Source organism: Mustela erminea, chromosome 10 (assembly GCF_009829155.1).
Source record: "Mustela erminea isolate mMusErm1 chromosome 10, mMusErm1.Pri, whole genome shotgun sequence".
NCBI classification, from domain to species: domain Eukaryota; kingdom Metazoa; phylum Chordata; class Mammalia; order Carnivora; family Mustelidae; genus Mustela; species Mustela erminea.
In genome coordinates, this window is record NC_045623.1 from 54,320,305 (window position 1) to 54,338,951 (window position 18,647).

The 18,647-nt window shown below is 40.3% G+C and overlaps 1 long non-coding RNA gene across 1 annotated transcript in view; it reads right to left on the reverse strand.

The window, feature by feature from the left end:
- LOC116567448 overlaps positions 1 to 18,647 on the reverse strand; it is a 72,893-nt gene that overhangs the window by 10,370 nt on the left and 43,876 nt on the right. Inside the window, exons 2-3 of the long non-coding RNA XR_004276223.1 lie at positions 10,225 to 10,316; positions 828 to 900 (exon numbers count right to left, since the gene is read on the reverse strand). This is a non-coding gene — a long non-coding RNA (uncharacterized LOC116567448). The remainder of the gene's footprint in view (positions 1 to 827; positions 901 to 10,224; positions 10,317 to 18,647) is intronic.

Here is an 18,647-nt window from a genome sequence, read left to right on the forward strand (position 1 = left end):
GTGTTTGCTCTTTACAAGTAATGGGATGGATATCAGAGAGATAGGATGGGTCACAGAGTCAGTCATTGCAATTGGAATTTCTTAGAGAAATGAGGTTGTTTTTAGCTTCTGTAGACTGGGCTGCTCCTATTGTTCTCTGCTTCCCCTATTACTTTCTTCCTGGCCCTTTTCCAGTATTTTCTTTGCACTCTCTATCAGTAATTTTTCCTTTGGGTCCTAGCTGTGTGACCTGGGGAAGTTTATTTAAGATCTCGGAACCTCCGTTTCTTTGACCATAGTTGGGGGATAATCTTAATGTCAGTGAGTTCAATGCCTTCTACATGATAATTCTTCACCATTGATTGCTTTCCCCCACCACCCACTCATTGGCTTCATTGCTGAGCATCCTAAGGAAATTGCTGTCGGACATATTCAGTGTCTGTAGGCAAGATGAAAGGTACTACCACAGCTGGATTTGGAAGAAGTGTCTCCCATCTCTATTCTCTTCCTCACTTGCACACTACAGGAGGACTGCCATCATTTGTCTCACTAAGTGATAAGCATATCTCACTGGACGCAATAAGGATTAAGGAAAAGAGTGTGGCTCGATGCGCACAAGTCATCCCCATGACAACAAAAGCAATTCCGTAAGTGTCCTATAATGATCACCAATCACAAATGTCCTTGTGTATAAAAACGAGTCCTTTGTTTGAAGAGTACACATATGAATCAAGCAAACTAATTCATATCATTTATGTCTGTGAATAATACATGTGTTTATCCAAATCAGTTAACAAGGGTCCAACTCCACTCACTTACTTAGTCATACGTGGTTGTTAATCACCTACCACAGTCAAGAAGTTTGCCCAGGAGCTGGGTCCATGGTGATGAACAAGACAGAGCTCCAGTGGAGTTCACATTCTGTTGAAGAAGACACACGTGAAACAACTAATTGCAGAATTAATTGATCAGTTATAATTGTGATGAGTTCGACAAAGAAGCAATTATAGGTTGCTATGACAGTTTATAGCAGGGGATCTGATCACTTGGAGAGGTCAGGGAGGCGGGGAAAGACTTCTGTGGAAATTACTAGTAAACACTAAATATGAAGGCTAAAAAGCAGTTCCTGAGACAAAAAGAAGAGTTCCTCAGTTACCTGGGAAATGAAGGTTCTGAGTTTCCCAGTACTGGTTGTATCTCAGGGTCTGACCCCAGCAGAGCAGACTTCAGTCTCAGTGACTCTGGTGTTTTGAAGCTGGAATCTTACCACTTGGTTACACCCAAAGGGAAGAAATGTACTCAGGTATTCTCAGAACCAAGCAAGGAGAATTGTGTAGAGAGTATAGGGGTATCAAAGACACACACAGCCTACTCAGGAAACTTCACTGTATGGCAAGTCTGCTTTGGGACATTAATCTGCACATCCGAGGGCTCCCTCAGCCCTATACTAACTTTGCAATGCAGATATAAACCCACTTCAAGCCCAGGGGAACTGAGGGTTAAATAACCTGCCCCAAATCACACTTGTACCAACCCTCATTCCCATGAAAGCCCATGACCTTCCAGCTACACCAAGCTGCCCCATTCTTAGCATGTTGTTAGATGACTGCTGTCCTATTTAGGAGCACTTAGAACATTAAAGAAATGGTTTAAAAGTGACAGTGAGCCCTGAAACCAGATTGTGAGCCCAAGTACAATCTGCAATGTTCCCATTTTTAAAATATAGTTTTTAAATAAAGATAACGATGGCTTTGTGGGCAGGTCCAGGCTTTGATGTTTTAAGTTTCTGTATGTTGATATTCTGGTTCCTTAAGTTTTAGCAGCCAAGAGGTGACAAAAGGAGGTTAATATGATTAGAATTTCTACAAATGGGCTGAAACTTGAAAACTAAATAGAACACACCATCAGAGGGTTAAGGAGAAGTAATTTAGTTGTGTGAATCATCGTCAGCTTCCCAGGATCTGGATGTTTACTGTCTTTGTGTAAATGAAACTAATACTGCCGTATTTACACTGAACTTCCATTTCCAAAGCACTAATGTGTTATTTAATTTTATCCTTATTATATTGGAGATCACATTCAAATAGTGCCAGAAAGCCAAAGAGAACTCAGGAAGCTTCTTGAGAACAGTTTGGCAATTGAGAAATCACATCGGAAGGGTTTAAGGATTATTTCTTTTTCTATTTCATGGGAAAATTTGAGTGACCCAAAAAACCATGGTTCTTTGGAAGGAGATCAAGAAACAAATAAATAGACTCTTCATGTGCCTTTTTGCTTGTGGGAGTTGGAAAAATGGAAATCCACACAAAAACTTTTCTTACAGTTTGTGCATTTTCCTTCTCCAGAACTGGAGGTGCCCCTGATTCAAATGATGCTAAGTAATTATATCAAGCCCTACTTCAAATTGGTCTGGCAGGACTAAGCAAAATGCTGTGTTCTTCTGAACCCCACACCCTTTGTTGAGCCTTGGGTCCGTCCAATCCTTTTTCCTCACAGACTCCTTGTGCACCTAGAGTGTTAACTCCTACAAGATGTGCTCCTACTCATTTCTTAGACATCCCCACTGAAAAACATAAGTTCAAGGCTTGAGCCTCTCTGGCCCCATATAATTGCTACAGCTGCTGTGCCCCCCTCCCACCCCTTTCCTCCCACCCCTTTCCTCCCTATGGGAGTCCCCATGGGAGTGCCGGAAGTATCTTTTTGCAAACTAATCCAATCAGGTTGCATCACTGCTGAGAACCTCTATATGGCTTCCTTTAACTATGGGGCAAAGTCCAGGTTGCACAGCATAGCAAATGCTCTGACCTCCACTGGCCTCCCCGGTGTCATTTCCTGTCTCATAAAGTACTTATGCCCTCAGGTACTTCTTGTTCCAGCCATGCTGGAGCATTTATGGTGCCCAATGGGTCTGGCTGGCTTCAGGGAGGTGCAACCTGTGTCCTCACATAAGACCCTGAGCCTAGAAGAGCTATTTGATTTAATGGTCCGCTATAGTGGTTTGAAATTCTTAATAATTGATGAACAAGGGGCCCCGCATTTCCATTTTTTTCTGGGCTCTGCAAGCTATGTGGTTTGTCGTCCTGTGCCCAAACATTACCCTGTTTCCGTTTGCTGTGCATTGCATGAACTCTTCTATCTACATGGCATACCTTTCCTCGGGTCTCCATCTCATGTGCTCTTTGTAGTCTTTCCAACCTAATCTGAAGGGTGCCTGGGTGGCTCAGTAGGTTTAGTGTCTGCCTTCGGCTCAGGTCATGATCCTGGGCTCCTGGGACTGAGACCCCCATGGGGCTCCTTCCTCCGTGGGGAGCCTGCTTCTCCCTCTGCATGTTACTCCCCCTAGTTGTGCTCTCACTTTCTGTCTGACAAATAAATAAATAAAATCTTAAAAAAAACCCCACAAACCCTAATTTGAGTACTATTCCTTTAGTGAAGCGTTTCCTGAACCCTTGTCTCTTTACCCTCTACCACGTTAATCTGTCCCTCCTCTGTGCTACTCTTTATGTTGTGCTTAAGCTATTATAGTCCTTCCATCCTGTACATAGTGCTTAACCACATATCTGTCTATCACCCTCTACCAACCTTTGAACTTCTTGAGGACAGAGTCCATGCAGGGCCCAGGTAGTGGAGCGCCAGAGCCAGACCACGTGTCTCAATGTCACCCTGGCCAAGTCACCTGGCCTGGGTCTTAGTTTTCTCACTTAACCAAAGGAAGATAATCACAGAATCTACTCTGAAGGTCTGTCACTGTGAGGTTTAACAACATGATCTATGTCAAGTGCTCAGAGCTGGGCCTGGCACGTTGTAAGTGCTCAATAAGTATTTCCTGTTCTTATACGTTATTCTCTTTTGATTTCCTGGAATGTGTTTCAATGACCAGAACACTTGTTCTTGAACATTTATTGAAAACCTACTGTGCACCAGGTTCTGTGGGGACCTCCTGAGATACGAAGTGAAATTAAACATGACTTCTCCTCTCAAAGAATTTCATTTTAGACAGGGAGAGAGGCAAGCAATGAATGCTTATGATTCAGCATGATAAAATACTAAAAGTATTTAAAATGCTAAGTGCAGATTACCCTGAGAGCACAGAAGAAAGGCATCTGAATGTGACTAAGGAGGTGAAGCTTGATCTGAATTGTGCAGAATGAGTAAGAGTTAGCTAAACATGGAAAAGGAGGAAGATTATTTTAGGGAGAGGGACCAGCATATGCAAAGGCAGCTAAGAGTGAAAAGCTTGCGTGTTTAGGGAACTAAACGTCATTTTCTGTCCGTGAAGCACGTGGTGTTTGGTGATGTTCAGAAGACTAGAGATAGCCTGCAAGACTAGCAAATAGGTTAGAACTCTGGTCTTTTGGTGGTAGCTGCCTGGAACATTGTGTTGAGAAGGAAGGATTCCAAGACCATGTCTATTCTGTGGGAAATGTGATGAGATATATTAACTCCATTTGTCAGAGAAGTAGGACCTCTCCTACATCATGGGAGCCTGCCTGTCACATATCTGCCATTAGTGATAGATTACATAGGGCCTCACACTCTGTATTAAGGAGGTTGGATTTTATCCTGAAAACTACAGGGAATAATCAAAAGATTTTAAGTATGGCAGTGACATGATCAGATTACATACTAGGTGTTCTATAAATGCTTGTTGAGTTGAACTGACTATGGGCCTCTCTTCACCTATTAAAGATTTAGTGTATCAAATGCACCCAAATGATCTGAACCCAGCAAATGAAACATGCATAACTGAGCCTAGCGTGCTCAGAGGCGCTGTGCTAAGTGCTGAGAGAACTAAAGCAGCATCTAAAAGGTGCTTAACATGCTCCCAGGGTGTGGTTTACACAGTAAAACAGTCTGGTTCACACTGCAGTTTCAAACAGAGGATTAAAGTGGTATTAATAATTTATGCAGCTATAATATTTCATCTTCTGAGTTGGCCATATCCCAAAAGAACGACTTCTAGGGGCTTTTTGAACCTTTGAGCATTCTGTTGGTTATAAATCAAACAGTAAGGAAACAATTGGAAGAAATAGATTATAATGTTCTTAAACATAAATATACTGATATGTGTTTTTATAAATATTTCTGATAGGCATTTCATTTATAATTAGATGGAAAGGGTTCTGAAATTTGGGCTATTAAAAAAATACATATCCATACTTATTATTCTTAAGAATAGGCTAAAATCCTATAAAATTGCAATCATTATCTTTTTAAACTGTGGTTTAAAAAGTCTTGTGAAAAGCTGTGCTTCTGATAGACTACACAACGGAAAATATCCTCAGCAAATCTAGTATAGTAGCCAAAGGCATAGATTATCTACTTATTTTCCTTGACTCTTAGCAAGGAAACATTAATTTAAAATAACAACAAAAGATGGGGTAAAAAAAAATTTGAATGTAAGAAAATCCAGAGTGGAATTAGTGCACAAAAAATAAAGAATTGTATGCATCTCAACACAGTCAAGTCAAACAACACTTGAATTCATATTAGTTACCAAAAAGAAAACTGTAAGAATTGACATGTCTGCCTTAATTGTTATAAATAAAAAGACTAAAAGCATATGTCTCAAATACTGCCTAGAAATGATTAAAAGAATCAATGAAGAAAAAAAATCAATGAAGATATCAAGATTAAAATTTCACTTTTTTGGAAAAAAAAATTAAATTCTCTTTCTTTTTGAAGTATATTTGACATCCAGTATTACATTAGTTTCCGCTATGTGACAAGACCATACCTTATGTTATGCTCACCACAAGAGTAGCTACCATCTGTCACCGCAGAACACCATTACAATACCATTGAATATATTCCCTATGCTGTATTTTTATTCCTGTGATTTCACTTTCTTTCTTTCTTTCTTTCTTTCTTTCTTTCTTTTTTTTTTTTTTAAAGATTGTATTATTCATCTGAGAAAAAGTAAGTGGGAGAACATGAGCAGGGGGGAATGGGAGAGAGGCAGAGGGAAAGGGAGAAGCAGACTCCCACTGAGCAGGGAGCCAGATGCAGGGCTCCATCGCAGAGCCCAGGACTCCAAGATCACTCTTAGAGCAAGCGGAACACAGAGGCTTCAGGGACTGAGCCTCCCTCTTTCTTATGAGTCTATTTGTTTTGTCTGTAACTTTCTGGCATTTCCCCCCTTTGACTTCCTATCATTATAAAGGCTGACAATGGTCATAGATCGGTATGGAAGAGTTTTGTCTTTGTGTAAATATATTTGTTTGCAGTCACATTTCAGGGGTTGAGGGTAAGGGAAAAGGATTTTTCTGCAAACAAGTTGAACAGTACTATGTCTGTATCTCTAGTATCTAGCACAATTGCTAATTCATAATCGATACTCAATAATTGTGAGAAATTATATAATTGTGAGAAAGAAGAAATGAACCTTCCCAGATTTTACTCGTCCTTACAAAAATGTGTAACCACTGAAGATTTTTGCCTCTATCTTTATCTTAGCCTATCTTAGCTTTATCTTACCTTCAAAGCTCAATTCTTAATTTATATGGTCAAGTTACCTGGACATTTTCTAGAAGCATCTCAGCTACAGTGAAGAAGGTACATTAGGAAGGCAAGGAATGGAAGTCAAAAAGAAATAAAGAGCAACTTCTCTTGCTTTGCTATTACTCCATTTGTTGTTTCTTTAATTCATGCTTTTGTGAAAAACAGGAAGAGCTCCAGGGCCTGGGACAAGACTCTTCCACTCCCACTCCCACCCAGTGGCCTCTTACTTTCAGAAAGGATTTTTTTTTTTTTTTTTTAAGCTTCCTTCCACTGAGACTCTAGAACTCTCAAGAGATTTGGGAAGAAGATCATTTTTGGGGGGAGGAGGGTCTACATTATGCCAGGTATTGCACTAGGCAATTTAGCAGGGATGATATTATTTAATTCTCACACAAAAAAATTTGAGAGGCAGGTATATCCCCACTTTGTACATAAAGGAACTATCTAGCTTCAAAAATCATAAGTAATGGGATGGAGCTGTAATTCAAGTATGTGCGTACTCTGCTTTCTCCCCCTGTGCTCTGCTCCCACTCTCAAGCTTCATTCAAGGTCTTTCTTGTTTGGATTGTTGTTCAAGACCCTTTACGCTCCATCATGATGAGGACAGAGTATTCTTACTTTAGAATGGGCATTTATGTTGTTGTTTATCTTTCTCCTACATCTGGCATGAACTGTTATCATCACAGAACAGTCCAGTGACCCATGTTCTCCACAAAAATCTGTTGTTTGAGTAGAAAAAGGAGGCTGTAGCCAATATATAGAAAAAATACTGCTGTACTGTCATAAAAACAAGAGATCTCCCATTCCATGAGCTGACCATCAGTGAGTTAAGCCGCTGCCTTCGGCTCAGGTCGTGATCTCAGGGTCCTGGGATCGAGCCCCGCATCAGGCTCTCTGCTCAGCGGGGAGCCTGCTTCCCCCTCTCTCTCTCTGCCTGCCTCTCTGTCTACTGTGATCTCTCTGTCAAATAAATAAATAAAATCTTTAAAAAAAAATGTGTTACTCCAGTTATCAATATAATGACGATGATGGCAGTAATAACTCTCATTTATTAAGCATTTAACATGTGTCAGAGTTAGTTTCCAATACTCCTATAATGTCACTTAACCTTAACAATAACCCTATAAAGTAGATGTTATTGTCCTCACTTTTCAGATGAGAAAACTAAAGCTCAGAGTTGGGCCTTGCTGAGTTCTCACAGTACTAAACGACAGAACTGAGTTTGAACCCAGACTGAGGCTCCTGCCCCAAATTTTTGACACGATGCTGTACAGCCTCCTACAAAAACAACTGGCATAACATTGATACCTTAGATTTAATTTTGCTTTCTTTGTGTCTACCAGAATTGCATTTATTCGTCTTTTCTTTCTGGTATATTTGTGTGTGTGCACGAGTGCGTGTGCACACACGTGGGCATATGATACGTGGTTGTAGTGAAACCTGCCATAAGGGAGAATTCTACTGATAATGCCACACCTGCAAGAGTCTTCTTGGCCAAGATATGCTAGCTTGTCGTGTAACTTAATTTTATTATAGCTTACAATGCTCATTTTTTTGTAAAAGTCTTCAGAAATGCTATTGTTTTACTTCATTCATGTGTGTGTCTATATATTTACATATGTAATATGAAAAATTGTGCACATAATGTCGGTGGCATTATTTACCTGTAAGGTGACATGGTCTTTCCTCTCACGATCCAACTTCTGCCACTTTTTACTTATTTAATATGTGTTTGAGCACCCACTATTAGTTGGATACTCTGCTAGACATCCAGGACGCACTGATACAAGGATATGGTTCCTGTACTCAAGGAACTTACAATAACTTATGCTAGTTTATGTTTAAAACACAGATAAGGTTAATCTTAAGTCAGTGGATGAGTCCCAGCTTAATTAACTGAAATATATACCCGTAATCCTGTTCCCCACCCTCCGTTGAAACTCTTCTATGATGTGGCAGCGATTTATAGAGTATCTATGCTTAGTGTGCAGAATAAGAGTTGCCCAATATCCTGAGGGTGAGTTCTAGTTGGTTCCTTCTCAAGAAGTTCCCCAAAGTCCAGAACACTAGGTACTGGAGGGATTTCAGAAACTAAGGGATTGCCTTCACAGCTATCGGAGGATTCTGTTATTGTAAATGCGTTATCCAAAGCCTTGAAAACCATGTCCCACAGTCAAATTCTGGCTTCTCCAACCACTATCTGTATCATGTTGCTATGTTATATAACCCTTCTGAACATCAATATCCTTATTTGTAAAACAATAATTAGATAATAGAATAATGATAAAACAATAATGTAATAAAAAGAGGATAATGCCTTATATTGGTTTGCTTATGTATTTATTCATCCAGAAAACGTTTTTTAAAAATATCTACTACATCCCAGGCCTTGAGCTAGGCACTCTATATGAATAATGTTCAACAAGATAGACCCTGCTTGTGCCCTCATGAAACTTCCAGCCCTGGGAGGGAGAGACGCAATAAGTGAACCAGATGCTAGGATAGAGAATGAGGAGAGAAACCTGTTTTTGGGTGGGTGGTCAGCGAAGGTTCTCTGCAGAGGTGGTGTTTAGGCTGACATCTAAAGACTTCAAAGGGAGAATTTTTAAGTGGCAAGTGGGAAAAGTGTTTCAGGTAAGGGCAAAGGCCCTGAGTTCTTGAAGAGGGGTCGAGAAACTAAACATAGCCTAGTAGATTGGACAATGAAAAGGAGGGCATTATCCTAAAAAGTGGATATTAACTACCCCCAAATCCAGTAATTCCACTTTGGGTTTATATCCTAGAGAAGTTCTTACATGGGTCTACTAGAAGACACATCTAAGAATATTCCCAGTGGCACTGACCTTTGCTCGTGATAGCACAAAATTAAAACAATCCCAACACTGACAGAAGAGAAGTCAGTCTTGGGAAAGTCATATAATACAATGTTATAAGCACCAAAAATGAAGGAATTACAGGTACATGGACCAACCGAGATGAATCTTCTAAACATTACTTTAAATGGGGAAAACAAATCATTTTTTAAAAATTTTTATTTATTTATTTGACAGACAGAGATCACAAGTAGGCAGAAAAAGACAGGCAGAGAGGGGGGTGGGGGAAACAGGCTCCCCGCTGAGCAGAGGCCCTGACTCAGGGCTCAATCCCAGGACCCTGGGATCACTACCTGAGCCGAAGGCAGAGGCTTTAACCCACTGAGCCACCCAGGTGCCCCAACAAATCATTTTTTTAAAGAACAGCATGTGGTATTATTTACTATGCATTTAAAATCATCTTGGAATACCCACAATTTAAAAATATTTTTTTCTGGATACATATTACACTGTAAAAGTATTTTCAAAAAGCAAGGAAAATGAACCTTCTACTTCTGGCCGAGATACTGGAACAGAGAATAAACTTAGCCTTCTGCCTTAACTAGGAAACTAGATTATCAGAAACAATGGTTTTTAGAAATTGAACAACAGTAGAGCAGGATTCGAATGCCGGAGCAAGGAAAACAAACAAGGTGAGCTCTGTCATTGAACCAGCTGATCCCTCCGGAAGGAGTTTCCAGGTGGTAGTGCAGGAAGGGGGAACCCAAACAGAGTCCAGACATCTTGCTGAGTGGAGGAAACAGACAGGAGTTAAGGAAGAACAAGGCAGCCAGTTTGCGTGGTAGTATACTGCAGAGGAGGAAAGCATACAGAAGGCGAGCTGCGGAGATCTCTAGAGGGGTCACCTTCATGTCTTTGGCTGAGTACTTACCTATGCTTGAGTGAGATGGGCTTACCCAAAGTCAGGGAAACACCTATTAGAAAGACGTGGGTCTCACCCAGGACTGGGAAAAGTTCTTGTTCCTGCAGGTTAGAGTAAAAAGTTCTCATAATGTATCGGGCACCAGGTAGGGACCTTAGAAGTCAAACACCTTAGCAGTGGGCTTCAGATGTGACTAAAGGCTGGTATGGACCCCCAAATAACAAAGCTTAAAGCAAGCTTGAAAGGATCCAATTATGATCTAAATAAATTAATTGTGTGTCAGAAAATCACCACCACCGCCACCATCACGATTTAAAGGAATGTAAGCAAATCTAGCAACCAGCAACATAAATTTATGATGTCCCACATTTGATAATAATAAATAACCAGGAGGCATGCAAAGATGGGAGGAACACAATGAACATAATGACCCAGAACCTAGACAAAACCAATCCATAGAAAAAGATACATTTCTGTATCTTTACAGAAAGTAGTAGCTAAGGGCATGAAGAGAGCTAATATAAATGTGCTGTGAGTGTTCAAAAAGTGGGAGAAAGTACAGCTATAGTGAACAGAGAACATGAAAGCATGAAAAAGACCCAAGTGGAACTTCTAGAGATGAAAAATGTAATAGCCAAAATGAAGAAGACACAGGATAGTATTAGTGTCATTGCATTTAAAATGCATTTCGGGCAGAAAGTGTCTGTTGAATCTTGTTCTTTATAATATGGTTTGATACTCTCTGAATTTTGGAGTGTTTAGTCCCATGTATTAATGTAATCATCAGTGTGGTTGGATGAGGTAGGCCATTTTGCTGGGTTTTTTCTGTTTACCTCATCTTTTTTTATCATTGCCAATCTCCTGTTCTTTCTTTACTACTTTTTTCATGCTTAAAAACTTATTTTTTGTATTCCATTTAAATTCATCTGTTAGCTTGATTGCTATATTTCTTAGCCTAATTTTTAGTGGTTCCTCTAAAAGATATAATATGTATCTTTAACTTACACCAATCTACCTCAAGTACATACTGATAAACTTCTGCTAAAATACAGGAATTTATCACCAGCCTAGTGCATTTCCATTCCTTTTGTACTGTTGTCATATGACATTCATATATGTTGTAAACCCCATAATAAAGTATATAATGTTTGATTTAAAGATTCATATTCCTTTTAAAAAAATTAAAGAGAATTTAAAAAATACATATTTTAAAAGTGAGTGTGTTGCAAGTGTAATCTTTCATGCTTATGCTCATATTTCCCAATTCCAGTGTTTTCCACTTCTTCCTGTGAATCTGAGTTACCATCTGGTGTCATATTCCTTTAGCCTGGTGAACTTCCTCTAGCATTTTTGATGGTGCAGATATGCACGCAACAAGTTTCATTGGTTTGTTTATTTGGAATTGTCTATTTTGTCCTCAATTCTGAAAAATAGTCTGGATACAGAATTCTCGGTTGACAGATTTTTCTTTTAACATCTGAATCATCATTCCAGTGTTTTCTGGCTTTTGTTGTCTCTGACAAGGAGTCAACCATTAATTGTAGTTTTCATTCTTTATTCATTTTGATAAGCTTCCTGCCACTTTCTTTTTCCTTCCTTTGTGGAATTATGACTACATGTAAGATGAACCTTTCATGAGATTCTGTTCCTTTTTCTTTAATCTTCTTTCTCTCTGTTCTTCAGATGTATAGTTTCTATTGATCTATCTTTAAGCTCACTGACTTTCCTCTGCCAGTTCAAATCTTCTGTTGAGCTCCTCTAATAACATTTTTCATTTCAGTTTGGTACTTCCCAGCTCTAGAAGTTCCATTTGGATCTTTTTTTTAATAGGATCTGTTTCTCTGGTGGGGTTTCTTATTTGTTCACTCATTATTAGCATATTTTCCCTTATTTATTTAAATATATAAATTTAAAAAATTCTTTGGACATATTTATAATAGCTGCTTTGAAAATTTTTTGTGCTAAATCTAACACCTGGGACCATTTGGACTCAGTTTTCATTAACTGATTTTTATTTCTGTGTATGGGTCACCCTTTTCAGTTTCTTTGTGTATCAAATAATATTTTTGGTTAAAAAGCAAATGTTGTTAATAATCCATTTAGTGATTTTGGGATCTGTTTTATTCTTTGTATGATTGTTGGGTTTTTCAGTGGGTAACTAATTCATCTGCATTCAAAATTGTAAAAACTGCCTCCACCAGAGCGTACAGTCATCGGCATCTCTGCTTAGTTTTGTTTTACTTTCTCCTAGAGGAGGAATGCTTGGCTCCCTAAGGGCTACCCTATACAAACAGTTTATTGGTAAGTCAATGATCTGGGTACAGGTTTATGCTCATATACCTGAAGCCAACAAGGCTTTCACTCTCTGCTGAGTTGTGTGTAGATTGAAGAACACATTTAAAGGTAGAGCAAAGTCACAAATCTCCCCAGACTTTCCAATTTCACTATGTTCTTTAGAGTGCACATGCGATATAGCACTCCAGAGCTCTGTGGAAATTTTATTATGTCAGTCCTTCTAGAACTCTCATACTTCTAAAATGTCCCCATCCTTACTTACTATTCTACCATTCCCCCAAACCAAGACAACCATTTTATCCAGCTGATAAGACTATGTTTCTGTTACTTGACATGGGGTAGGTAAATGGGAATGCCTCCAGCAGGAAGGCCATAAATTCATTCTTTTTGTTTGGTATGGTTCTCATGAATAAAACTTCTTGTTTCCCAACTTTGGTCACTTTCTAGTGCTTTGAAATCGTTGTTAATAATTTTGTTCCATTTTATATTAGTTTGCTGTAGAGGGGAATTTTTCTACCTCTTTTTCATGCCACCATTACAGAAAGTAGAACCTCCAAGCAGGCTTTTTAAAAATAGAAATCGACAAGTTGATTCTAAGACTCATATGGAAATAGAATGGACCTAAAACAGTCAAATAATTTTGAAAAAGTAAAAGAAACTTACTCTACATGACTCCCAAGACATACTATACAACTAGTATGATTTTATCATAAGGAGAGACACCTAGGTCAGCAGAAAAGAGTAGATCCACTCCAAAAATAGACCTACTCATATATGGTCAACTGACTTTTGACAAACATGCTAAGGTATTTCAATGGGGAAAGGATAGTCTTTTTAATAAATAGCACTACAATAATTGGCCCATACATGATACCATACACAAAAAGTGACTTGAAATGAATCATAGACCTAAACATAAGAGCTAAAACTATTAAAATTATAGTGGGAAAGGTCTTAGGTGAAGATCTTTATGACTTTGTAATAACAATGAATTTTTTTTTTTGGATGGGACACAAAGTATGAACAATAAAAGAAAAAAATTAATAAACTGGAGCTCATCAAAATCGAAACCATTTATTCTTTGAAAGACATTGTTGAGAAAATGGAGATGCAAGCCACCAACTGGGGGGAAATTTTGCAAAACATGCATCTGGTAAAAGACTTGCATCCAGAATATACAAAGAATGCTTAAAACTTAGTAAGAGGACAAACACCTAATTTAAAAATTGAGCAAGCAATAGGAAAAGATATTTCACCAAAGAAAATATATGGATGACAAACACATAAAAAGATACTCAACATCACTAGTCAATAGAGAAATGCTAATTAAAACCACTGCATACTAGAATGTCTAGAGTTAAAAAGACCAACCATACCAAGTGTTAATGAGAATAAGAATCAACTGGAATTCTCATACATTACAGGTGGGGATGAAAAAATGTGCAACCACTTTGGAAAAAGCTTGGCAGTTTTTTCTAAAGTTAAATATACACTTTCCATAGCACCTAGCAATCCCATTCCTGGTATTTAACCAAGAGAAATAACAACATATATTTACAGAAAGACCTGTAATTAAATGTTCAAAGCAGTCTTAGTCATAATAGCCAAAACCTGAAAGCAACACGAATGTTCCTCAACTGGTGAATAGATAAAGACATTGTGGTATATCCATATAATGGATTACCATTCACCCTAAGGAATTAACTATTGGTATATATATATATAACAACAGGGATAAATCTCAAAAGTATTATGCTACCTGCAAGAAATCAAACAAAAACTCTGTATTATGTGATTCCGTGTATATAAAATTCTAGAAAAGTTCAGACTACAGTCAAGAAATCAGGGTGGGTGGAGATGGACTACAAAGGGGCAAGAGAATTTTGGGGGTGAAAGAAATGTGCTATATTATAGTTATGGTGGTGTTTATATGATGTTAATGTATTTAGCACAATTCATTCAATTGTATTCTTAGGTTATGTGCATTTTACTGTATATAAATTATTTAGCAGTATATCTGATTAAGAAAAACCAAGGGAATAATAAAAACAAAATTCAGATAGGGCTAATTTTGGAGGAGATGAGGGGGACTGACTATGAGAGGTGTACATAAGAACCTCAAATACTGATGATATTTTTATTATTTTTGTGTATATTAAGTTAAAAAAATAGGGGGGAATGAATGAATAGAGAAGAAAAGATGTGGACACATGCAAATAACCTTAGGGAATGAAGGCAGCAGCAACAGAAGGATGTGATGCCAAGACTTTTGTTTGTTGGTAAATGTAGGGGACCTAGAGCATATTGTTATGTCAATAAGTATGATTCACTGAAGAGGGAGAGAAATAGTGACAGAAGAAGGGGGAAGCAAAGGAGCAAAGTCCTTGGGAGAGCTAGAGGGGATGGATGGCTTTGGGAGTCAAAAGGAGGGATTGCCTTTGGTCATGGGAAGTGCTCTTCCTCCATGTTAAGAAGGGAATAAGGGGAAGATGGAGACAGAATCAGTTAGGTTTCAGATTGTGGTACTGAGAAGATGAAGCAATTTCCTTCAGAAAGCTCCAATTTTCTCAATGAGGTTAAGGCCATCAGGACAAGTGGGGAGGGCAGGGGTTCAAATGGTCATCTGGAGGGAGCAGTGAGGATCCCACCAGGGAGCTCATGTTGAGTGCCTGCTGGTACATAGCACCCCCCCCATGTTGGGGTTCACATTTCGGCTACCCTCCTGGCCTCCTCTGGTGGAGGGTTATTGACTCCTGCTGCTGCTGTGGTCTGGAGGGGAGAAGTGCTCAGTAATGAGTAAGAGTCAGAAGAGGAGGCAGCTGTCTCCCTGGCAGTCTCCTTGTCCTGGATCTGCAGTCAAAAACATTGCTAGAGATCTGTTTACAGCATTTTGCAATCCATGGAGGGCAAAGGAGGCCTCTTCTGAACATTTTGCTTGCTAATCTAATGTTTCCAGCTAGGCCACCGCTCTACGGAATGTTTTCTGGGGTTGTTTTGTTTCGGGCCTTCGTACATGGTGTTTTTGATGGGTACTGAATGGATCAGTCCACTGTTCCTTCTGCTATGCTCTCGCTCTGTGCTGTGCTGTCATATAGCTTATACTGTATATGTGGGAATAGGTATACTATAATTTAGAATTTACTATAATAGTATTTCCTACTTACGATTTGAGCTTTTCCTTTCTTTCTGTCTGAGCTTGTAGTATTCATTCAGTGTGGAGGGAACTAATCAATTGATCAAAATGTGCCAGTTGAATACTTGTGCAGAGTTGGGAGATAGGAGTGTTGATGGACACTGCTCTCAGCTCGCCCACGATCTGGTTGGTCAGACATTTACAGACTGAGGAGATGGGGTGTTAGAATACCAGCATACAGAATTTGGATTTGAATTTGGAACCTATAGACTCTAACTACATTTATGACGTTAGGGCAAAGTGCTTTACTTTCTGGATCTTTTTTCCCTTGTTCCCTTGTTTATAAAAAACATGAGGGGGGGTGGGGCTTGGCTTGTTGGGAGAAATAACTAAGTTAATACAGGTAAACCTACTAGCGGGGTAACTGAGTGTAGTCAAAATTCAGAGGAGTTGACCATGCCACGGGAAAATACCCTGTTAGTTAAATGCCCCATCCTAGGGCAGACTGCTGTTTTCTGCTCTATAAAACGGAGACCATGGCAACACCTCCTCCTTAGGGTCATTATAGGAATCGTGACCACAACACTAAGTTGATTGCTTACATTATTGCATTTGCTGTTCATAAGAGCCCTGTGAGGTGGGTGAAGCACTTCCCATTTTATAGATGAGGAAACTCAAATACAGAGAGATTGATGAATTTTCTCCAAAGGTCACACAACTAGTGCGTGGTAGAACCAAGAGACACCAACCCACGCCACATTTTAACTAGATGTGAAGGTTAGTAGTGGTATTAGTAGTACTAGCAGTACTACTAGTAGGAGTAGTAGAAGGAAGACTCAAAGAGGGACCGCTTTGGTGGTGGTGGGCACAAAAGACTTCCTGGCAGTGGGTCAGAGATTGGCTTGTAAGTGTGCCAAGATCTCTGTAGGCAGAGAGGGATGGAGGCTTCCCAATGGAGGGTGATTGTCAGAGAAAGTTCAGGCTGTGTAGGCTCAGGTTTGCTCACGGAATTTGGCCTTTCTGACCCCGGGAAGGGTCTGCCTTAGAGGGAAGTCCTGTAAGACGCTGCCAGGAAAGACAGGTAGGGCCTGCTACGGAGAGAACTAAGTACTGGAATAAGACATTTGCTTACAAGTTTTGCTGTGAACACAGGGAGTCTTTGATTGGGTGCGCCAGCCTGAAACTCGGGACATAGGCCAAGACTGAAATAAAGATTTGGAGTCTATGTGTGCAAAGGCGGTGAAGACATACATGTCTTCTACTCTTACAGAGCTTTAGAGTTTGCCTAGTGCTTTCAAATCTGAGGCCTTTGCTGATGTTCACAATAACCTTGCCCTTGGGGTGGACACGTAACTGCCCTTGAGTTGTCCCAGGTGAAATGCCTGCTTTCAAGTAGATATTTTAAGTCACTTCTTGTTTATTGACAAGAGGATAAAGGTCAAAGATGTTAAGGAACTTGCCCAAGTTGGAGCTGGGGCTGGAACAGTTCCTTAGCTCCCAGCTTATTCAGTTTTCCACACCTTCTATTGTCAGCCCAATAACTACTAATTCTGTATAATTCGCCCAACCAACCACTGAGCACCTACCGTATATCTCATACAGTATCATGCCCCAGGGAGGCAGAGACAAATATGTGTAGTAATGCTCACAAACCATTGGGAAAAAAAGACTCAAAACACCCCCAGAATCTGGTAAGTGCAGAGATGGTCACGGGAGCACGACTGTGATCGGATGCCGGCCTGTCGGGGGAGAAGAGCTTCACAAAGTGGGCCAAGATTGACTGAGCCACGTATGCCAAGTGTGCGCTCCCAGATGGTCTGTCTTGCACTTGACCCTCCCAGGATGTCAAGCAGTTGTGGACACGCTGGAGCTTCTAAGAGGAAAAATAGTGTGAACAAAAGATAAGATGAGAATGGCTATGGTTGGGGGGGGGGTGGGGAATGCACCCTTGGTCTCCCTCCAGAGAACCAGATGTGAGGCTTACGGGAGCTGACAGCCTCCAGCTGCTTCCTTTTTAGGATCCATGCAGGGTTTGGTCCCCAAGCTGCTCCCCAGCCAGCGGCCTGTGGCAGAGTCTGATAAAGGTACTAGAGTCAGGTCATTCTTTCCCCAGCAGAAGAGTTGTTCAACAGATACTCTTTGCTCTGGAGCTCATCAGCCTGACCAGCCCCTTTTCTGAAGCTGCCTGGCAGCCTGGGGCACTTCCTACCAGATCCTCCTCCTTTCCCTGATGTCATATCTGCAACGTGGGAGGAAGTTCTCCAAACCCGCTCTTGCTCCCTCACCTTGCCCGACCGTCAAGAGTTAGACAAGGAGAGACACCAGGGGCAAAATGCTTGGAATACACTTTTTTTTTTTTTTAATGAGGGAGGAGGAGAATGAAAACACCATGGACGTAAGAGGAAATGCAACAGAAAGCCTTGTGATCACAGCGCAGAGAGAGCAAATCTCAGGAGGATGCTGGATTCTGAAAAGAAAATGGGGGGAGGGTGTTGGTGAGGATACAGCAACGTTTCCAGGCACAACAGTCAGTGCTAGAAAAGTGTTGACTGCATGAATGGAGAATTACTTGGGCATTTAAAGTCAGCAGCTATAACAGAAAAAAAAAAAAACCCCAAAAACAAAAAAACAAAAACACCCAACTTCTCAGTTGGTTTAACCCAATAAAGGTTTGTTTTTCACTCACAGAGACCTGCGCTGGTCAGGATACCCTTCTCTGTGGTTGTTGTACTTGTGGCCAAGAAAGAGGGGCTGAGAGTTGGAGCATGGGGACTGAGGAGTTTCGAGGGTCTGCCTTAGGACTGGCCTGCGTCACTTCTCTGCACACCCCTGTGCCAGAACCTGGGCTCAGGGCTACCACCTCACTGGGAGGGAGGGTGGGAAGGAAGAGTATCCAGGAGGAGGGAGATGGAACAAGGCTGGCTAAACCCACGCCATTACCACTGCGGTATGGACTATGCCCCAGTGCTTGGCAATTAGGATAAACCTTGGCTATAAACCTTCA